General features: G+C 39.9%; 1 protein-coding gene across 10 annotated transcripts in view; it reads right to left on the bottom strand.

Moving 5' to 3' along the window:
- nrxn3b (neurexin 3b) overlaps positions 1-24,453 on the bottom strand; it is a 397,106-nt gene that overhangs the window by 72,515 nt on the left and 300,138 nt on the right. The window lies entirely within an intron of this gene.

The raw sequence follows: 24,453 nt of genomic DNA, 5'->3' as shown, positions 1-24,453 counted from the left end.
ATCGCTCTCCAGGTTAGCACCAATTATACATACCAATTATAGATCGTTCACATCTTGTTTGCGACTCTGTTTCTATTTTTCTACAGACTCAAAATGGCTGCAGATAAACAAATTACGAATATTAAAGTCTTGATGCAGTGCTTATGTAGTGTTGCCGCTCAGGCAAGCTTTTTGCGTGCAGAATCTGTCATTAGCTGGGTTTCCATCGATCATATAGTTCCACAATTTGACAGTTTTGGCATTAGAGTGAGGTGTTTTTTTTCTTTTTCGCTGCATCAAAATTTGTTTATTTTCTAAAAGTGCAATGGAAACACTTTCTTCACATGAGTCACATGATAACCAGATGTTGCCACTGGCGCAAACCATACAGATGAAGACAGGAACTATTTGGACGATCAAGGCACGGCAGAATTTTTACTTTTTTTTTTTTTACCCCTCCAGGGGTTCTTTTGTGGGCTCTAGTGTCCCTTATATGAAAGTAGGCTGACAGAAAAGGAGGAAGGAAAGGGGGGAAGACATGCGGCAAATGTCGTCGGGTCCGGGAGTTGAACCCACGAAAGGCGCGTCGAGGACTCAAGGCCTCCAAACATGGGTCGCGCTAACCGCTACGCCATCACAGCACTTCCCACTGCAGGATTTTTGAAAACGTATCATGTGAACAAACTTATTCACATGTGATTTTAATTCTTATTTAATAGAAGCATCACAATTGCCAAATTGTGATTTTTCAACATTAGTGTGACAGACAAAGTTTTGAGCACATTTGTAACGGAAACGCAGATAATGCGACAATTCAATAACTACTTTCCTTCTCGCTTCAAAGTAAGACTTACAAGAGTGTCAAACCTAAAGTTGGGCGTAATGATAAGCACCCCACTTCAAATATATTGATAAAATGGCAGCTTTTGTTTATAACAATGGCAGTGTTATTATCCATTATCTTAAGCATTTTGACCCGGCACCTTAATATGTATTTACACTTGTTGTTTTGTGTGGAACTTTTTTGATTTTACATAAAGTTGGAACAAGCCCCTCGTGAAAACGAGAAATTATTTTCTCAATAAGATTTATTCTGAATCAAAAAAGGTAAAAAAATAAAATTAAAACGTATCTATCAGAGGTGAAGTCACATGCTGACAAGATCTTTTTACAGCCCTAAATATCAAAAGATCTTTGTATGAAAGTGCTTTAAAAACCTCTTTAACCCTGGTAATCCAATGCTTAGTAAGCTTCATTTTCAGTGCTTGCACAAGCTGATTAAATTATGTGAAAAAAATAAATAAATACAGGCAATGATATTTTGTTTTTTAAATTTTTTTTTTCTGATAGCTTGAAGGAATACTAAACTGATTTCATGAGTGTAGAAAAGGAATGAATCGACATCGGCTTCCGTCCCCCACTTACCGACTTTCCTAATTTTTTATTTAAAGCTGCACAACATGCTACTTCAGTCAGGTAGTGGACTGAAAATGTGAGAGAAAGCAGTCCAAACAAGAACCAAAGGACATTTTAAAGGATTTACAAGACGCTGTGGCTCCTTGGTTCCTCAGACGTCACGGCAACAAGTAAACTAAGCTAAGTCTGAATGTATGTGTAAGAAGGGAAAAGCAACAGACAGAAATTGGTCCTGTGGCGATGGTTCAGAATCCACACTGAGCACCATATGCCATCTCTGTGTGTATGAGCTGTCACATCCGCTGGATACCGGTCCACTGTCCAAGACTCATTTAGCATTCAATCATTTCTAATTCATGACTGCATCCGGCGCCTAAAAGCTGAGGTGAATCAGCTGGAACCACACCAAAGTTCCCTTGAATCCGTAAAACTGGGAAAATCTGTTGATAGACGCGCCAGCGTTTGAGGGATCTTTAAAATTTAGTCCACTGTGATTTGTCACGATCAGCAGAGGAGGAACGACAGAAACAAAAGTCCACAAAAGAGGCGTGATGACCCTGGCCTGCAGTCTAAATGTGTCACCGGAGTGTTTTCAGCGATGGAGAAATAGCTGTAAAATCGGACAAAGTGAAAGAGGGGGTGGGAGGAGCGCCGAAATGGAGACGTGAATAGCCAGCACCTAAAATGGCTGAATAAACAGGAGGAAATCTAGGTCGGTCTGTCTCTCCCACTTGAAGGAACATTGAGGCAAGTGACCTACTTCTTGACTGCTTTGGACACTTTCAGGCCAAGCTGTTGTCAAACGCACCGCCCCCCTCCCCTTTAAACCGACAAATAAAGATCAGCGGGTTTTATTTATGAGTTGTAAATCTACAGCAAATTTGTATTCACGTCTACAAAACACACCCTCCCTCGTGTGCTTGTCTTTCCCTGCCAATTATCCTCCATAATTATTTTTCCTATTTCAAAAGGGCATTTTTTTAATTTTTTTTTTGGGGGGGGGGTGGAATTAATTGGCCCAATAGTAATAAGGCACCATTCATTTTTAAAGGCAATCCCCCCCCCCCCAATACAAAACTGCTGAAAGATAAGCGCATATCAAAGGCTCAGCAGATAGCGCTCGTTGCCGCGCTCCTCTCCCCACAATTAACAGGACGGCCTGCAGAGAGAGGCATGAAATTTTGGGTGATTGGAATGCAAGCAGACGCTGGCGGAATTCTGGGAAACATCATTAATGTTAATCAGCGGCTTCGTGTGATTGATTATGTCGAGGCCTTCGAGCACATGCGGAGCGCTTTACGTGCGTGGTCGCGTTGTAAGCATGCCGCACGTATAACAGGGACAACAATGGGAGCTGCTGTCGTTAGTGTTGGTGTTTTAGGATTCTGGTTTAAGAAGGTTGGATGATGGTCACAACAGGTCAGGAGTGGTTCAGTGGGATACCAGCAAACAGAAATGATACTAAGCTGAACTACAGTGGAGCCTCTCTTTTTTTGCGATTCAGTATTTGCAGATTCACCTATCTGTGGAGTTTTCAGGAATTATTTATGGAAAGTTTGCCTATTTTTCGGTGGCCATATGTAAAATATTCTGACATAAATTGCAGCTCAGGGAGCTGAAATACGTTTGTGCAATGCTGCTTGACATGCTATTGGCTAGCATTTTAAAAGCAGCCAATCCAGAAGCACCGTTCGTTTTCCTTGGCAGTGATTGGCTGTATAACAGCGGACATAAGAAAGACTATAAATATTAACTTCAACAGTTTCCTCAGTGGGCATCAATGCATATTAAGGCATATTTTCTATTTGAACTATTAAAGGGGCGGTATTATGTTTTTTCCAGGCACATAGTGGCATTATATAGCACAATCAAGTAACTATGTGATGTTCAGTTGTTATAAAAATGCTGTATATCAAACATAACTTAAAATAAATTTGAATTTGTAATTTGACACCTTGAAATTGGGCCTCTGTCTCTTTAAGAAGCTCCTACTCCTTTCCGACACTCGGCTTTCAGCACATGATCGCCCCATTTCTCATTATGACGTTTACAGAGCGTTGGACTAAGAAGACTATAGTTTAGCGGATCCCTACACTACAGTAAAGGCGTATTATTAGGGATATTATATTGTTGTTGTGTTTTTTATTATTATTATTTGTTCTTATTTATTGTTATGTGATGTTTTTAGTTTGGCAAGAAACGTACCTTTGATTCCTTGTATTTCTAGTACATATGATGAAATGACAAAGTACTCTGTACAACTGTCTCTAAAAGGAGAAAATCAATGACTGCATGAGTCTTTCTCATCACCCTAGAGAAACTCTGGTCTTCTCTTTGCTGGTTCAGTCCATTGAGACTGGCACATATGTTTATACCTGCAAACCTAGCTAAAGTCAACACACCTCCAACATGTGTTCGTGAGATGTTTGTCTCGACACACCATGTTTGGGTTGTGTTTTTCAAGCTGAACTTTAATATTTAACACACCAACTGATGCCTCTGAGACGGAGCTCTCTGGTCTTTGCATCTTCCCTTAGCATAGCCTGATCTCAGCCTGGGGGGATTTACAGGGATGTCCAGCAGTGGGAAGATTGGTAGCTGTCTCAAATGGTTTTCCTTTTCTCAGTGAGATTCCACATTGGGAGATGATTGGTAGTAAATTGTTTGGAAATTGCCCTGGAACCCTTTCGAGATTGATGATTCGCAACACATTTTTTTCGCCCAGCTATTTGAAAGTGTCTCGTCACCTTTAAAGAGGCAGACACTACTGCTGATAATCGCTTAATGAGGTTTTTTATGAACAACCTTTTCAATTTGACTTCTTCTACTTCAAGATTTACAAGTGGTATTAAATTGAACAAAACAGACAATGAAGAATATATTCTCTTTCTTACAAGAAAGTGAGAGTTTCTATCTAAATGTCACGGTGATCCTGGAGGTCTTTCACAGACAACAGGAATAAAAAAAAAGGCACATACTCACAAAAAGTCAAATATTAAATATTGGCCACCTTTTCTTTGACTTAAAACTGAAACCCCGTCTACAGAAGGGCCATCATGGCGAGAAAACCTCGATCTACAAAAGATTCTTCTAATAGCCAGAAATTCTTCACAATGTGTCAAGAAAGCAGTAAAAAAAAAAGAAACTTTTTTCTCTTGGTTTGTCCTTTGCCGCCTGAAATCAGACTCTTGAGTTTAATTTCTACAAAAATCCCCCACAAAAACTACTCATCATTAATATCCGCCTTGTCTGGCCGAGTCGCTTCCATAGAAAAGAACGATCCAAAAAAGCCAAACCGAGAACAAGGCTTCCTGTTGCCTCTGTTGCATCTGTGGGGAACATTTCTCTGCCCACACTTCTGTTTTTTTGTGTTCGCCTCACGGTTTTGCTGCTTTGCTAACGATACCCGCCCTCCCTCTGCCATCTCCAACGCTCCTGCCCTTCCCACCGGAGCTGGATGGTAACCAGGTGCAGCCTCCTTATCCTCCTTCCTCCTCTTGCCAGATGCTCCGGAGGATCCCGGGCCAAATCGGGCGATGTCAGTTCGGGGCTCGCTGTCGGGCGGGTTTATCTGTCACGGACGGCTCGGCGCCCCCGAAGGGAGATTAGACACACTGCACCGACTCGCTCCACCTCTATCTCGGTTTCCCCTCCACCCTCTCTCTCCATATCTCCAGCCTTTGTCTGCTGCTCTTCCCTATCAACATTATTTCTCACTCGCCTTCTCTGTCTCTGCCCCCTATCTCATCCTCCATACTCCTCCCTCCTGCTATTTGTCAGCTTGTGCTCCACTGAGCCAGGACTGTGAACAAGTTGCAGTAGTCAGAGGACGACGGTAAGGCGGCTGGCACCAGAATCAGCTGTGCAAAGCTGAGACAGGCTTCCATATCCATTTAGCGGGTCTGTTGGTACAGGTTATGGAATAAAATTGGCCAGAAAGCCCCACTTTGGCCATTATTTTGTAGATAGGGCAGATAATGCTGCGTGTAATGGCAAAAGTACATGTTTGTCCCTGAAAATGGCGCCATTTTTTCCCAAAATCGTTAGTAAGTTTGGTCACATTAATGTCTATCTGCCTTGCCTTTTGATGCCGCATGTAACTACACCATCCTCAGTAAATAAGGCTCCAGCGTTGCTGGTGAATTGTTGCCTGTGCAACAATTCAAGGGATTTTGGAGCTTATGGAGCTCTAAACTGGGTAAACTGGGCCTTGGTTTGCTTATAGCTAAGACTGGCTCTGCTGCCACCCAAAAATGACTAAGAAAACCAAGACCCTACTGTGTCTGCATAACAGCAATAAAGTCCAAATACTGCATGGTTAACACCCAAAATGAATTTAGGCCACAAAAAGGATTAATCTCATCCCTGCTAGCTCTGCAGGAAGCATTTATTGAATGGGGATTTTATAATTAGAATGTTATCCAACTTGTGCCGTGCTGCTCCCACTAGCTGCGTTTGACACACAAGAGGAGAGGGGGCCCCGTGAGGCCTTTAAGAGCAAAAAAGCATATGTAATGAGTCATGAGGTCCCTCTTCACTCTGAATGATGTTAATTGCTGTCCAGGCAGAAACCTGCTGGAAACTAACCAACACATGTGCAAGCCAGGCTAGCTGAACGGGGAAGCGTAGTGGTTCCTTCAGTAAGTCGTGTGGAAATGCATCAGATATTGTTACACAAAACAAAGGTCCTTTTTGTAAAAGAAGACAATGCTTCTTGTCAAGCAAGCAAGAAAAGACGAGTTTAGTGTTTCTGAGTGAATACTTCAAGAGAAAGTGTTGGTTTGAGCCGTCAAAGAACTCCTGGAAAGTATGTCCTTCTTTTCTCTCCTCTTGCGTCGTCTGGCATGTTCCGGCGAGATGGGAATGAATTAAAGATAACGTGGGATGAATTAAGCATGTCAAATCGACTTTATCAAAGAGGTCTGGTGAAATCCGGAGCGAGGGGAGCGGAAGGGTCACGGGAGCCGTCCTTAACATCTGTCATCTTTGTGCTGACTTCCTGTCATGGCCGCGAGGAGGAGACCGGAGGGCGTGGGTGAACCAGTTCTACGCACACAACTGGCGACCCACTGGGGGTTGCTTGATGAGGCTTGGCCCTGTTTCACTTCATATGTGCACACATTACCATAATCTTAAAGGAAATCTGACTTTAAAATTTTCTCCATGTTTTCTTTTTCTTCCTGCGTTAAGAATGTCGGCTTCTATATTTCATAAACAGGAGAAATCAGTGGAGCTCGGCCTGAAATCGCCCGACTTTTCGCCATGAATAGGCGGAGTGGAGTTAAAAGTCAAAATCACTGAATCATTTATTCTTCTTGAATGTTTCTTGGAGAAGGAGCAAATGGAAGATCAGACGTTCACAGTGTGAATACAACTTCATAAAGAAGTGTTTAAAGTATTAAATGTTACAAGTGCTTACAACGGAGGTGGCTGTACAAACTCTACACACCAACCGTTACAAGGCCAGGGTTTTGTGGTATAAAAAACTCAAAGGAAGGTAAATCACTTTTGAACGCTTTTCAGCCTTTTTATAGCACATCTTACATAATTCAACTGAAAATCAGTAGTTGGTCATCTTGTGTCATTTAAAGCGAACCAGATTAACCTGTAAAACTGTTCATCTGTTCAAGCTTTACTTAGTATTTTTTCCATTAGTATCTTTCAGCTAAACCCGTAGTTGGTAAAAGGTCTCAAGGGTATAATGACTTTATTGTACAATGGAGAATGGTAGAAAACACACCTTTATGTATATATAATAGCACAGGGCAGACAATAGCCAGTGTTTTGAGAAAAATATGGAATGCCAGTGAGATTATGAAAACTAAAATCTCTCCAAAACAGATTTAAATAAAAAGCAGAGAAAATGGCTGCTAAGAGCAAGAGAGTAACAATGAAGGAACAGCAGGAAATTCTGGTTATTTTTTGTATTTGTCTTATGTGTAGGATCAGACACAAACATTTTCTAAAACCTCCCAAAAACCTTATGGGAGAACGTGTAATGACCTAACGGAAACAAACTTGAAGTTTTAGGTGGCCATAGTTCCAAAGAGCATATTTATGCACAAAAACAAAGCAGTCAAAACAACTGCCCATAGTGAGACATAGTGGTGGCAGTATCATGATCTGGAGTTATTTTTCTTTAGAGTCAGGCTTTCTTGTCAAGTCGGATTAAACCATAAATCATTTAAAGAGTTTTTTTTATTTTATTTTATTTCTTTCACTAAAGTTCTTTTAGTGCCTGAAGTGTCTTTTCAGCATCATTGTGAATCCGCTCCATACACTCAAATGGAAAATGAAGGACCTTACCAAAAGAAAATCTAAGTTCTGGAATTGCTTAGCCGGAGTCCAAAGAATAAATCTCAAAAGTTCTTCTCATATAGAAAAACTTTTGGAAGATGGAGGGTGGGACAAAATCACAAAGTCAAAACTTTGGCTGCAGATGGACCAAAGAAATCGTAACAAGTGGAACCGAGTCAAAAGATGCTTCGTTGAAGTACAACTTGTGGATGTGAAACTTGGCTATTGCTGCTTTTTATTCTGTCATGTTTTACCCTCTGTGATATTTGTCATTCGGCTGAATTGTACAAGATATGCATCACATTAAAAATGTAAAATAAGTTTTGAAATTATTTATGACCTCACAAAAAGCCGGCATGTTTAGAATGATGGTATCCACATCTGCGGAAAATATTCGGGCTGAAAACACAAAGCATTAAAAAACCTGAGCTGCATTCAATTACATCCAGACAGACACACAGACAGGCAGAGATGCAGCTCCGTCACACTGTAGCGGATGCCTTCCGGCTTAAGGACGCCGACATTCCAGAGAATAAAAGCACGCTGATGTATTCAAAGGCTTTTAATTGCGCAAAAAAAAACAAAAAAAACTTGAGGACCTTGGCTGTGAATGAAGACGCACTGCTGTTTGGTCCGTTTGCACATAAAGGCGGCGAATTAACTCGCCATGCTTCAAGCGCTCTTTATTATCTTGAAGAATGCTAATTAACATATCAGGTAGCTTTAACATGTACAAATGCCCCATGTTGTAATTGCTGATTGAGCATTATTGTGTTACTACTTGCTTTTAAGTTCTGTGGCTGAGCAACCAATTAATTAGGAAAAGGCTGCGTGTTTGTAATTTAAGTTTTATGGGAGCAGAAACAAAGAAAAAAAAAACATTTCAACATTCGGAGAAATATGCAAACATTGGTGAGCCGTACGATTATGAGGCCTCATATGAAGTTTTTCATATTTTAGCATGTTATGACTACAAATTTCAATGATTTTTTTGGAAATTTTACATGATAGAACAGCATTTAACAGTGAAGTGGAAGGAAAATTAGGATTTTGATGATGGCATTTGCCAAAATGTAATGTTTATTGTACTGTACTGTGTTTTTAATGGTGTTAAGAACTGCCTTGTCGCTGAAATTTGCTATACAAATTGATTAACACAACGCTTTCGAATAGTTTTTTACAAATAAAAATCTGAAAAGTCGCTGGATATTTGCAACCCTCTTTACTCTGAAGCCCCTAAATAAAATGAAGTGTAACCACTTGCCTTCAGAAGTTACCCGATTATTAAGTTGGATGAGACAAAAAAATGACCCAACACTGCAAATCAGCCTTGGTAAAACATGGTGGTGGCAACATCATGCTGTGGAGACGCAGGGATAGAGAAACTGATGAGAGATGCCGTCGCAGTTTTAAAAACTGGTCACAAAATGAAAAGTTGCAGTCAATATTTTAAAATGTTCAATTATTTGTTGTCTATTGCAGGAAGGCACATTATTAAAAGGGCAGCATTATGTAATATTGACTTTTTTGAACTTTCTATTATGTTATAAACACCTGGTTGAACTGAATATCTACTTCCCAGTGCAAACACTCCCGAAAACATAGAAGGCTTATGGACAAAACTTTGTTGTGATGGTGGAGGATCGGAAAGAGCAGGAACTTTTTAAAGAGACAGAGGCCCAATTTCAAGACGTCAAATAAAAAAAAAAAGTATGTCATGTTTGACATTTAAATTGTCTTTATAACAACTCAAAGTAACATAGTTACTTGATTACTCTATAAAATTGAATAATATGACTGGAGAGTACATAATACCGCCCCTTTAAATGAAAATAGAAAGTATTTTCAACAATATAGATCTTATAAAACCTAAATCTTTTATTTTTCCAATGGTATCATTTACATAAGGTGTCATGGAGTCATAACTAAGCTAGGATTTTTGAATTCCAAGTAAAATACTGTATATATTTTGGACATTAATGTGTGTCAATATTGAAATTTTGACTAGAACAAGAGCAGTTTGTGTACTTATTTATTTATTTTTTTACAATCAGCAGCTCATTAGAACAGCAGAGTTCAGCTCCTAACAAGGCAGGAAATACACTAACTAGGTCCCTGAATGTCATTAAGATAAAAAGGTCAGAATCCTATTGATTCCTCTGGACATTTGGTCAAATTAGATTGTATTTGGGCAGAGGGTGTAATCTCTTCTGAGAATCCTCTGACCTGAAACGGAAACGTGTCTTCTTCTCTGTGTGTGCATGTTTGCCAAGAGACAGACAGAGTTGCTTTGAAAAACTAGATCTTTCACTAAAAATAGACAATATCTTATATATATTTTTTTTTCTTCTTCTCTTTCCTTTTCCAGCACAATAAAGGGACATGGAAAATGGCCGGGAGCAATGGAGAGGCAGAAAATGAAATGTAGGGAAAGGAATAGTTGGCTGTCAACGTCCTTGGCTCTGTGCCTCGTTGCCTGGCCAAAAACGTTTGGGGATCAATAAAAACGATGACATCCTCTCCATAACCTTCAGTGCTGAGAATCTTTTTTTTTTTTTTTAGAAGAACAGCCTTATCGGAAATATCTTTTATGGATATAGACTGGTGCTGCTGGTGATTTTCACAGTAAAAAAAAGAACAGAAAAGAAAAGAAAAAGTGATATAGCTTTTTTTTGTCTCCTCGTCAATAGAGCTTTGTCATGGAGAGAGTCAATAGTGGGGGGATTAAATAAACACCAACTCGCTCTCGGTAAAATAGCTTTCTTTCACAGTCACTCCATCTGTGAAGGAGCTTCGCGCTCACAATTTGATCCCCTCATTTTTTTTATCAGCGCGAAAGAAAAACAACTTCTTGCTGCTCCTTCTTTTTTTTTTTTTTAACCCAGCAGGTGCTTAATCCTCACTGAACGCATTTGCAGAGCGCGCGTGGCGGTGGCGTTCGCGCACGAACACGTGTGTCTGTGAGCGACACCGATGACGGATTTTTTATTTTTCTGCAAGATTTATTTTCTAATGTTGACGTTTATCACTTGAGCAGATCTGCGATTCGTCAACTCTTACCCCCTCCCACTTATTCACTTTCTCGTCGATAATCCGAAAGGCAGTCGATTTGCTAAAATGTGAATCTCTTTCTCACGTTTGCTTTTTCTTTCTTCCCCCTCTCTCCCTGACTTTTCATTCGTCTGTCCTCCATCTAACTACTTGGCAGTTAAGGTAAGAGCTGGCAGGGAAGCAGATAGCAGCTCTAACATGGGGCGGGGGCAATGCTGGGCTTTACAGGGGGGATTTAGGGAAGTCTGTGGCGCTGATTTGGCAGCAGGCCTCGTGTTTGAGATCCACCTCAACCGCTTCCAGATCCCTCTGATCCTTCATTAGGTTCTGCTCAGAAAGTGTCCCGCAACAACCGACATGGAAGGACACAGCGAGTGTGAACGTTCACACTTTGTCCCGTCAGAACCACAAACTTGTACGGTATTTCGCCGTTATAGACCAACACAAATGAGTGCATTAATGTGAAGTGAAAGCAATAATATAGATGGTTGTTATTTGTTTATTTCTGTCTTACAAATAAAGATGCTTTATTATTACAAAATATGAACTGGAACCAAGTAATACTCAAAGTATTATTACAATACTTTGAGGTACCGTTGTGATACGGATAAAAGTGGCGATAAAAAAATTCTTTTTTTTTTTTTTTTTTACTATTTTCTTTAGGTAACTTTCTGTTTCTCACAAACACAAATACTTCTTCCAGAAAACAAATCACTTGCAATGCGCTTCTTTAGGACACCAGTCACACGAAGACGAGATTTTCATCAATAAAACGAACACAGGAACTGCATTTGATTATATTATCAAGTTAACTATTGATACAGCTACGTCAAAAGGTGGAGAAACAGTGGAGAAAAATAGCAAAACTAACAATCCCGACAAAACAGAGTTTTGGGGAATTTTAAACATTATTTTGAATTAATCAATAAATCGAATTCTTATGATAGGAAGAAACTTATCACGATAAATGATAAACGATATGATAAATACCCACCTCTAATGTGACGTGCATTTGTATTTAATTCCCACTCAATTTGATGTTTTGCACAATTGATTGCAATAAGAACTGCAAGTCTTTTGGGGCCTTGACTCCACCAGCTTTGTACATGTACACACTTAAACTCTCAACCATTCTTTGTAAAACAACTATTTGCTTCTTAGATGCCCCTGCTTCATCTTGTAGTTATATGTATATATATGTATATATAACTACAAGATATATATATATATATATATATGTGTGTAGTTTGTCCATCAGTTGTTTCCGATTTCTGTCCATCAGTTGTGTCCATCAGTTGTTTCCAATTTCTGTGCCAGAATCTGGCACAGAAATTGTGCAGGGATGAGATTCCTCATTTATTGATAACCGATGGGGGGAAAAAAAATCCCCTGATCTTACTTTGCTTCTGCCGCATTTTCAACACAGGCAAGATTAGATTTGTCTGATTAGGTGCAAACTATTTAACAAGTAAGAAAGATACATGATCATAAAAATGGACAGAAAAGGAAATAATAACTGAACTGCAAGGTAGGGAGTTTAAAAAAAAAACAAGCTACCAAAACAGATCACTTTACTGCAGCTCCAAGCGGCCTGCAAGTAAAAACTTCTACGGCAACATAACAGAGGATAAGATGGGCAGAACTGCATTTACACTGTGTTTGATACTTTTTGATTACATTAAACATTTCTACTTGGCACCGCTTCTCCCTGGTGGCAAGCTGCATGGCAAGTGTCCCTTTGTGTGTCTGCTTTTACAACGCTGTGCTGATTTAGCTGACCATTTTATCCCTAGCAAGTGAAGAAGATAACAGAGTGTCATTGCACTGTGTAAATTTGCAGCCGTCTGTAACCTGTTACAGCCAGATAGATTTTGGGGAGGAATCAGAACAGCTTTGCAGAGCTCATCTGTGGTAAACAGAGAAGGAAAGATTTAGTGACGAACGTGTAATTGTTATTAAACACGAGGAGTGTATTGCGAGGAGGACTGGGTTGTTAAATGGGTGACACGTTTTTTTAAAAATAGCATTATGGAACAATCTTTTAGTCCAATCCCCATCAGTAGTGTTTCCCCGACAAAAAGAGGAACCAGTTTTGTCAATATTTGGGCCAAAGACTAATAAAAAAAAGAAGACAAGGAAGGAGATACATTTTCATTGAATTTTGTTAGCCTAACAAAAGTAACAAAAAACTCCCACAAAGTGCAGTTGAAAGTTCCCACATGTTTAATATGTCAAGGACATATTAAACATGGATGTATTGCTGAAAACTGTTAAAATACACTTTATTGTCAAAACAATCATTTGTACTTAGAACAAAACTGTTCCTGATATTCTCTAGGTTTTCCAGAGGCTGTTTCAGCTTTACCAACTTTCTGTTTTCACCGATAAATCATCATCATCATGCATATTTTTTCCTTTGTTACCTAAAACTAAAATATTTAAAGTGAAACTCAGTAGCTTTAAATATTTTAACTGTTTGGCAGCATTTCACAGTTTTGTTAGAAAAAAAACAAAACAACAATCTCCACATCAGCTCTGCCACCATTTTTATGGTTTTCTGAACACGTTTTCCCTGATTCCTTAGTAATTTCCTTCTTCACCTTATGGAAGAAAGAAAAAGGTATTTTGAGATAATATTTAGCCCACTGCTAAAAGTCAGAGAGAACGTCAATGGATTGGATTGGTCCCCATTATGTGTCAAGGAGGATGAGAGTTTCTTGACCATTTTGAACAAACCCAAAACATCCGTGGCATTATTATAACAGCAGCAAATATGGTTCCTATGTGTTGGATGGAAGAATCTGTAGCCTGCACACACCAATGTGGATTGGTCATTAGAGCATTTGAAGATCAGCCTCAGGCTTGTCTCATCCCCAGCTGCCAGCATGCAGTGCTCAAAGTATTTGCTCGCGGCATCTCGCTTGTGCTTCTCACTGCTATAATTTCATAAGCCACAACAAGCAATCCACATTCAAAAACAAACAAAAGAAAGAAATGAAAACACACGTTAGCTATGACCTCTCAAAGCAAGACCGTTATGTTGTGGTACTATTCTTGACGTAGAACTCCCAGTGAAAGAATTGGAGATGTGTACACGCCTCCAAATTGCGCATACTGGATGGCTGATGCAATGTAACTGTTGCAACAGTTTCAGAGATTTTTAAAGAGAGTCTCACTCCGGTGTAAAGCGGGCCTCAGTGTGTTGTTCCTTTTTGGAATTTCAATGTTGAGTCGACAACACCACCCGGTGATGCGTTAGATTTTTGGACTGAAATCCTCCATTTTGGAGACAAAAAAATAACAGGATATTTTTAAATGATGTGAAGAACATCTCTTCTATCTAGTCACAACTGACAAACCAGTCAGTGAGACTCTAACGATCTTCAAAAGTTATTTTATGAGCAGTTGAGTTGAGAAATATTTATTAGAGAAAGGGGCTTTGACTTTGTTTAACAAAGAAGAATGACTTAACAAAGGCCAATTGTATTTTTGGATTCTAAGTGTTTCTTAAAGAGACAGTAGTATGTTTTTCATTCACACAGTGCCATTTTATAGCACAATAAAGTACTATAAAATGGCAGTTTCAGTTGTTCTAAAATTGCTACACATATCATTCATGACAAAAGAAAGTTAACTTTGTAATTTAACCCCTTGAAATTGGGCCTCTGTCTCTTTAAAAAAAAACTAACGTTCTTTCTGAAACTCCACCTTCAGGAAGTCATCACAACATAACTCCTCTATTAACCCTTTAAAAACATTTTTACCAGTGTTGCACTGAAAAGTGGCTCCTATAATGAGCTCAGCAGATACGCAGTTCTACCAGGTGTTTACTAATTGCTGCTGGCTAGTCTGAAGGAGCTGAGAGGGGGGAGTTGCAGGGGAGGGCTGCTCTGTGAGGCCGAAGCGCGGAAGCTTGGAAGCTGCAGCTCAGAGGAGGAGCTTCGTCCTCCAAGGCGGGGCTAGGTCCAGCCAGGCGTTTTGCACAGCTGAATGGTTGCCACAGGAGATTCAAGGATTTCTCAAACATCCATGAAAGAATCAAGGCAACTGTGTAAAACATACTGTGTAAAACATACTCCAGGTATGTTTTTGATAATTGCATAACATTATAAGATGATGCAAAGTCAATCTTACATAATACCGCCCCTTTCACTGTACTATATAAAAAGAGAATATGTTTATTAAGACAGTAGATATGAAAATATTGACCATTTTCAGAGTTTAGTGTCACCTAACTTGTGGTTTGGCGATAAAACAGCTGGCCTAATAACACCATTTGATCCACACCTGGGTGAGGTTGACCCGTATCACAGCCTGCCGCCGCAGCAGAATCCAAACTGATTGACCGACCCGCTCCCAGAGTTCAATCCAGGCTTTAGTGTGAAAACAATAGCGCCGTGGCTCTAGTGCAGAAAAAGAAAGATGGAGAGATAAGAAGAAGCAAGAGATAGCACGGAGAAAAAGAGAGAGAGAGTGCGACTGCTGGGGCGTCGGACCGAGGCAGAGAGGCAACATATAATTTGGAATTCAGAGCCAATGTGCCTGTGTGCTGAGACCTATCTGAGCCAAGTTTGCCTCTGATCCTGCTCTGAATTCTAAAATACCCACATCTCACTATATCTCCTTTCCTCACACCCTTCCTTGTTCTTTCCTTCCAACCTCCCCTCTTACCCGTTCCCCATCAGAGCTATGTATTTGTTCTACTTTTGGATGTACATGATGCTCGGCTCTCTTGTCTCTTTCATCCTTCCTTTCTGTCTCTTCATCACCGTGTGAATGGGATTCATGTCCTACCATGAAGCTGTGAAAACACGGGCATCCCTCTGGGATTCGGCTGTCAGAAACGGAGAGGAGATAGAGGCGGGCGTGCTGGATTATTAACCTTTCCTTTTTTTGGTTGTGTCTCATTGAATTTTTCATCTTAATCTATGAAAAATACATCGGAGGAGCCGGGGGCAGAGGCCGCAAGACCACATGGGGAGCGTAACGATGCCGCTGCTCCGTCTGTCCGACTCGAGCGCTTATTATTACTTGCTGTTGGTTACGCGGGATGGTGGCAGAACAGGGTGAAACTGTGTGTGTGTGCGTTTGTGTGTGATGCTCTGTTGCCCCCGTAGCGCCTCTGGTTGACATGACAGGCACATGTCCCTGAAGAGCTCTTGTATCATGTCTGAAGCGCTCGTGGCAGCACTCCACGGGGTGAAAATTTGTTGAAGGAGCCCTTGGAAATGTGTGTGTTTGTTTGCTTTCTAAACGTGCAGGAGTGCACTGGAGAGAGGTGAGGATGCAGGAGGAGGATGGAGACATGGAGGGGGAAGTAAAAAAGAAGAAAGGAATGTTTTACAGATGTTTATGTGCACTGGAGCATGTTGTGGTTGGGAAAATACAAGACACGAGAAAGGGTTTTGTTGTAATGTAGCTATGTCAATGCGACAACTTCTGTGTTGTTTTTCTCTTCTTTCTTTTAATTTCAGTCAGAGTAAGAAACTCTCTTTAAATTATTGAGATTGACTCGCACCAAACTCTCCTGAGCTCTTCGCCGATTCCGTTTCAACTTTTTGAACATCGGCGACAGGGCTGACCACAAACAGTCTGTAAGCAAAAAGACGTGTTTTTTTTGTTTTGATTTCTTTTTCTGTAGTGTTCGGAAGCATTAATAGGTACAGACATGTTTTAAGAGTAAAGGCTTGATAAATTCAGAAGCCAGATCAAACGAGGTGGAACTTGTACACTCAGAAGCTGCAGGATTTTTTTTTCTTTAATCCAAATGAGGGGGTTTGTGTTTTTTGCGAAGCAGTTTGTCAGAAGCTAGCAGGAACCTCGTTGTTGCTAACACACATTTTGAATTAAACTTCTTCCATAGAAGAAAGAAAAAACTAGCAAGCTGGTTTAATACTGTTATGTAATCCTGTTAATGTCGCTGGATTATGTTAATGACTTTAGTTCACACTATGGAACAAGTTTTTGCCTCATGGTAGCATTAGCCTTGTAGCTGCTAAATGTTAGCACGAGTTAAGGCTAGCTTGAAAACATTCACAATTTGGCCAAAGAATTAGCCATAAAGACAACATAAAAACACGGAATATTTTTGATGTTGAGAATAAACTTTGTTCTACTGCTGTGTGCTGCATAGTGGTACAGATGGTAGGTTTTTAGCCAATGAGGTCTTAGGTTTGAATCCCATCCTGATGTCTTTTAATGTGGACTTGGCATGTTCTCCCTGTAGATGTATTTGTTCTCTTCATTTTTTTTACTGCACACCTGTATGTTCTCCAACTTTTTGGGTATTCTAAACTTAAAATGACATACAATTTATCTGAAAGAGCCTTAAAATAAATTTCAATTGGCACAAAGATGATGTACAAGACGCACCATCAAAATTATGAGAGGTGTGGAGTTCTAAAAATTGCAATTCAGGACAAAATTATGCTGAAACCTGAAACATTTTGTGACTGAAAATCCCCAAAAGTTGATCACTTTCAATAATAATTAGGTTTTGGCTTTCTAGTGTTCAGAACAGACCAGTTCGGGTTTTTTTACGTTCCAAAGCCGCATGACCTTCATGAGCCTAAAACACAACAATTGAGAATAGTCAGCATAGAGACAAAGACATTCAGCAACGTTTCCCTCTCCTAAATAAAACATACATAAATCCTTAAAGATATAAATTGTGTATGCTTAACCATGGTTTTAGCAGTAAGATCTGACTCTGTCATTTACAGGAATAAAAATAAAACCCCTAAAAAAAATGTATTTTTGGTCTGTTTATTACTATTATTTTTAAATTCTTGAAATCCATAAAAAAGCAGCTTTAGAGGCAAAGGCGCAGCAGGAAGTATAATCCCCCGTCTATGTTTGGAGCATAAAAGCCGCTGCAGGCTTGCCGATGGTAACCCACCAACTTATAGAAAGGAATATTCAGCTGCTCTTCTTCCTCGTTTCTGTTTATTCATATTTCCATGATGGAAACATCATACAAAGGTTCTGTAAACATTGTCTGAAAGGACGCAGCGCCAGCATCATTGTCAACTTACTCACAGTGTTCAACCCCATTTAGCACCCAGAGTTCAGGGCTAATAAGGAGGACGTTTTAAAAAAACTGTTTTTCAATCAGTGGAGGTGCGAATTTATTAAAATATGAAAGAAATTCATCAGGATGGAGCCACCACTCAAATTAGTTTCATTTTAGCTTGATGAACAATTGAAATTACCCAGAACTATTAGGTTTACTAGCTCTGTAACACTCAGTACAGCTTTTAGTGAGGCAGCCATTTCTTTTTCTAATTTTCAGTGTTGGTTTGGGAGAAGGACACATGGAATCATTAATCTTAAGACAGCTCTCTGTGGCCTGATGATAATAACAGGGAGACTTACTACAGTGTCTATCAAAGTGGTTGCGGGTGATCATTTATATCTAACTGTTATTGAGCGTCTGTTGTTGAGTGAAGCATTACACACAAGTGGAAAAAATACCCCTGGGGGCCATTTTGGTTAAAAAGCTGCAGTCATTCATGAAAGACATAAAAATGTTCCTTACACTAATCATTTTCTAAAGACTGCTCCATCGGAGTGCTGGCGAATTTTCACAACAATGTCTCTAATCTTGTACTCTCTTTAAAGAACGCTTCATATTTATTTTAGCATGTGTTTTTTTTCTTCTTCTTCTTCTCTGCTTTGCAAATGAGTCGGCTCTTTACTTAGAAGTTAATTACCAAAAAAGGCAGGGCTGACACTTGCCTAGAGGCCCCCAGACTCCCTAAAGCCCTGCATGTCCCAGGTTGGGTTACATGACTTCTTCTAATTAGTTCATAAACTTTCTTCTTTTTTAAAAAAAATCTAAATTTTAAACAATTGTATGCTGTGTAGTTTGTTTTCTGTTTTTTATTTTTGTGGTTCCTTGTTTTTTTTTTTTAAGTCAACTGTTATATTCTGCAAATTCCTCAAACATTTTTTAAAATTCAGTTCTCTGCTTCCATCAGTGCCAGAATATCACCAAATAATCCAAGTCACGTGTGAAAACCTAAGCAAAATTTAGATTTTACTTTATATCAAAATTCCCTTTTTGCCATCATGCAACAGTTTTGACCACATTTTAGAGTTTCTGTTAGTAGCTTTTGTCAGTAATTTAACTAATAACCAACAAAGTCCCAATCAGATACTTCATTTTTACTTTACAAGTGTCCTGTTTCAGTGTTGTAGTAAAAAACACTTTACATTCAGCCAGTGAGCAGCATGTCTAGACCCCCCAAAGGCCCTCATTCATTAAACATGCCCAGAACAGGAGGGGGAAAAAATTGTCTGTGTGGGCATTTTGAGGCAAATTGCAGGATTTATCAGTCTGGGTTGTAAGATATAATGAAATCCCACACAAGGATTCAGGTTGTGTACCAAAGTTTATATCAGTCTGGACCTGGGATGCAATATGACTGTATGTCGGATATATCCGGTTTTGTTTCTTTAGCAAAAGATGTCATGTTGTTTGTTTGCTTTGAGCTATATTTGAGCAATTACTATTTTAAAGACAATTTAAGATCAGAAAAGGTTACATAACATTCCAAACCAATCGAGAAACAAGAGAATGTTAATGAGTTAAAAGTTTTGGACTGGTCCAACAAGAGTTCGGAACTACATCTGATGTGTGGTTTCCTGAAAAAAGGTTTTGGACAAGATAGTTCCTCAAAATCTGACAGACTGAAAAATTTTGCAAGGCAGAGCGAGCAAATATCAACAAGTCGAGATGTTGGATGCTGAGAGACAAAGACGACTAAGGGCTAAAATTGACCTAAAAGTTGTTTCAATTTAAAAGTATCGATGCTTTTGTAACCAAGTAATGGCACTTTCTCTTAATCTTTACATTTAAATTATTGCGTAATTTGTATTTTTAGTCAAATTATACATTCATTGATATTGAAGTGTAAATGTTTAAAAATATTTGGAAAATTAACAGGGGTCTGTCTATACACTTTGAGATCCACAACATATTTCCAGATAATTCCTACAAACATTTGTATATAGTAGTGTGTCCTTTAAATGATCAATAAATCAACTGCATCTATAATCTGGTATTATACATATACTGACCTCATACAAAGCAATGCTGATAACAGAGATGAAACTTTAAAGCAACAGGCTTGAGTTCATATTAAACTAGCAAAAATCAAATCAGCAAAAAAAACCCAACAAATATCTAAATCTAAGATAAAAATGAATCAGTTGTTCAGGTATAAATGCTGAATGAATGTACTGCAAGTGGGAGACATTTTCTCCCAGTTACTTATATCTATGACGGTGGAATCAAAAGAGAGAGGTGAGAAAACACAAAACGAAAAAAACTAAGTCAAATACGAAGCTGTAATGTTATCAGAGGCTGTGAGCCATAACCATGATAATATCTATCTTTCCCCTGCAGAGGTTGGGGTAACTTGATAGAAGCAATACATCGCTGGCCGTATACGCGCTGATGCACACAGGTACACATCAAACATCTTATATTAGGTCTGTCAGACGGTGAGGGGCAGGCAGGGGAGGCAGATGGGGAAACAGACACTGCTTGACATAAACACAGTGACAGAGACGGCCCGGTGATGGATGGATCCTGACAGGAACGAGGAAAAACAAGCATGCTTCCACAACAATTCATTAAACTCCGCGTACAGTTTCGCACATGTGCACACATACGTGCGGGCGTCACGTGTTACGGCATAGCGCCTCGCCTCGTTCAGCGTCTTGTTTTTCCGTTTCTGCGTGAAGGTTTTCAATTATCCGGCGGTCGTACCTTTCTCGCAGCGAATTAGCGTGAGAGGGGTTGGGGAGAACAACCTCAAACGGATAATGAGATTCGGCGTGGGTGAGCCCTATTAGAAAGCAAGACCCTGGCTGATCGTCGTGTTTTTGAGTGTGACTGAAGGTGAGGGAACGAGGCGTCCCGCTGAGCAATCTTAGTTAAAAATACATTTCGGCGACATCTAAATTATACCCACAGACATCCAAGCTGAAATTGGAACAAACTGTGTGGAAACGTGAAAGTTTGTTGAAGTTTAAATCACGTTATAGAAAACTGATAGATCTATGTGCAGCTGAGAGTGGCTGAGAGAAATAACAGTGAAACAGATCAGACCTGTCAGCTCCGTTTGCCTGGGAATGACATCACACACTAGTTGAAACCATGCTAGTTGGAAGCTAGCTTTTTAGCAATGCTAATCACTATTAGCTACGCCAGTACAATGTCAATTTAAATGTGCAAGTAGAAGTTGTATAATCCTATGGATGACTTCAGTCAATAAGATAAAACATTAGAAGTGAATATACACAGTTGCCTTAATTTTCCTACCATATTTGTAAAGTACGGCAAACCATTATGAATCTGAACTCTACGTTGGCGGGGACCGCTCCCTTCCCAAGCCGGGACTTCAACTTAAAAAACAACAACTCTGTTTCCGAATTTTAACTGGGTGTACCATTACAATCAGTATCTCCTGTCTTATCAACACGCACAGCTGTGCAGATGACATTCTGCTGTTATGTTATAGTTTTGACGAGCAAACGTCCAGCGGTTTGGCTCGACATTGTGGTTCTCTCTGAATTGTTGTCATTCTATCTTACTAATACAACTTCAGCCGCGTTCATCATATTACAGAGACATCTAGACGTTCTCTTGCTGCTACAAGTACTAATTGCTGCTCAGTAAGCTGGAATGTTGTGTTATTGAGTTTTCTGAAAACTTTTGCCTGACTGCTAGAGACTGCTTTCACAAATGTTCATTTGTTCACATACAATATGTAAATACAGTTATAATGGTTCACAACCTCAGCTTAATGCAGTTTAAACTTTTATTTTTGTCTAAATAGAGGCTATAATTGGCTTCAATGTTGAAATTGGGTCTCCTGCGCAGTGCTGTGAAAAGTTTATGAATCTTAAATTGTCTTTAAAAACTTGTTTAGTGTAGAAATTTTCAATCTAGTCAAGACTAGTCTAGGTACTACGTATATTTTAACACTAGAATGGCTGGGTTTTTGATTTCTCCCTAGAATGGCTGAACAGGGCCAAAAGGCCCTGAGTCCACCCTGACGACTCTGATGGCTCAAATTAGCATTCTTCTTCAATTGTAAATGTGGCCGTTGACCGTCAGGCCAGAATGTAGGAATGTGAATAGTCCATGTTGGGGGTGGGTATCTATGATACCTGCAGGAGATCAGATCTCCTGTAGGTAGTGCTCTTCAGTTTAGTTTTGAAGCATACATGAAGTGTTTTTGGAGAGATGTGACCTTTTGCAGCTGATCCATGATGTTGTGCTGCATTATCCAGGTCATTTTGCCAAATGTACATAGAGTTTGCAAAACATACAATCTGTTTCAAAAAATATGCAAAGGTTTTTCTAAAAGAAATGAGTAATGTTTCTCTTTGAAATAAAGCTAAGAGGGTATTAATTGTGTTGATCCACCTCAAAAAAATCATGCAAAAAGTGTAAGCAAAAGAAATCTGGGAGACTTAGCACATGCAAATTTGCATGCAGCCTTTTGTGCTGTGGAGGATAAATAGGTGACTGCTTCACCTATTTAGTTCACAAGAACTAATGGCATTTATTTCAGTCATAATCTTGCGGGGGGTGACCAAGGTTCCATCACTATGTGACAGCTGGTCAGCAAACCTGGCAAACATGATTGACATGGCAGCACTGAATGCACATGTGCTTTATCAGGCATGCATTGGGGTGCAGGAGAGACGGGTGGACTTCCTGGTTGAGCTTGCAAAAGAGTTCGGTAACTCTCATGTGAGTGAGAAGAAGGCACACAAGGAGAAACTGCTTCGGCAACAACCTTCCACACCCAGCTCAGGCAAAAGGGCGAAGTGTCAGGTCAACCATCGATGCAGGATGCGTGTCCTGAGGCCGAAACATCATCAGTGACCCCTCACACCCCCACCATGGACTGTTCTCCCTGCTGCCCTCTGGAAAGAGGTTCTGCAGCATCCGGTGCAGGTCCACCTGGTTCCGAAACAGCTTTTTCCTACTTGCCATCAGACTGCTGAGCTCTTAACTGGACTGCACTCAAAAACTGGTCTCCACTTTATACCTTGCACATGTACAGAGCTAAATAACTTCTATTTTACTGTCAGTCCTGCACTTTATATTTTATATTTAGATTTATATTCATATTTTATACTGTATTTTATTTTACTCACAACATTGGAACCTCAAACATTATCCTGAGCCGTATGCAACGAAATTTCGTTCTGTATACACCCTGTGCATTGAAAATGACAACAAAGTCAGTCTAAGTCGAAGTCGAAGTCTAAGGAACAATTGTGCAACTGTGAGATGCGTTGAGGCCATTACCAGGGTACTGATAAGGTAATGGCCCTATTTACTGAACAAAAGCACCTGCTAGATAAAATCCTCAGGCCAGTTGGACTATCTCTAGCCTGAATAGGTATATGTCCAAATGGCCTAACTCCAGCCATTATTACAATAATTACAAGAACTGTGAACCACACCTTAGTTTTGAATATTATTTGCCAGCCACCTTTGAAAACATATTTTCAATCAGCGTTCATGGTCCAAAACACACAAGGACATTCACTAACCCTTTTGCATGAACCGACAATAAACCAGAGATTGAGACTGGACTCATATTGGCCATTCTCACCTCGACAGCGAGATTCAGCTGGTCTTCATACAGTTGGGCGATTCTAGAGTCCGGAACGCAGCACCACGTGAGAAATGCTCTACACAAACAACCCTGGAGGACATGGAAGCTATTTTAAACAATCTGCTCATTGTCCTTTAAATGGTGGGTCGGATTATTGTAAGGGAGTCACTTCTGTGATGCAACTAGTGACTCCAACCTTCGGCAGTCGGGGATCGACAGTCTATTGAAGTTGTATTTTCAGCCTGACTGTGCACACTTGGAACCCCATCAAAGGTACCAGCCTTTATTGGGCCGGTACCAAGTAATCATAGAAAACCCTTGGAAAGCTGAGTTGAGCCACAATGAGTAGGCGCTAGAGGAAAAGGAACATTAGTTTTGTCTTGAGTCTCACTTAGGTTGCAGAAACAGTCAAATTTCACTTAGATTTGGACCCTAAAGATTCAAGACTTGACTAAGACATGGTCTGGAGCTCATGTTTCATGAATTTTCATTTTGTTTGTAAGTAAAGTCTTTTTTTCCCCAAGTGCTCATGCCGTACTCTGATGGAATGGCGCCCTGGGCAGCGAGGCATCACAAAATGAAAGAGAAAGTGGTCTCAGAGAGAAAACACATTTTGGAAGATCTTAAGCAAAAACATTGTTCAGGGTTTCATCTTTGCATTTCTTCAGGGCAGCTTTTTTTCCCCCTTAGAAGCTGACAAAGTTCTTTATCCGTTGCACGCTCCACATTCAGATCAACTGAACTCGCAAATGAGATGCCAGCAGGGGCAAAATGTCCCGCTCACCTTCGCAAATTGCCCCCGCAATTTCAACCCAAGCGTGCAGTTGTTCTTAGCAGTTAAAATGTAAACACTACAATCAGCATTTTAATTTGTGATTGCCAAACAAGCTGTAAGCTAATCACGGGGAAGAGATAATGAGGGAAGCAAAAGAGGGAGCGAGGCTGGAGAGAGAGAGTCTGTGATTAGCTCATCCCTCGGAATTCTGTTTTTCTTTTCCTCACAGCTAAGGGCTTTGCATGTTAAACAAAGTGCTGTGTATGCCCTGATAATCCACTGTTATCT

Source organism: Xiphophorus couchianus, chromosome 15 (genome assembly GCF_001444195.1).
Source record: "Xiphophorus couchianus chromosome 15, X_couchianus-1.0, whole genome shotgun sequence".
NCBI classification, from domain to species: domain Eukaryota; kingdom Metazoa; phylum Chordata; class Actinopteri; order Cyprinodontiformes; family Poeciliidae; genus Xiphophorus; species Xiphophorus couchianus.
Note: the sequence above shows the minus strand (reverse complement) of the source record. Positions and strands in the feature narration are given on the sequence as shown.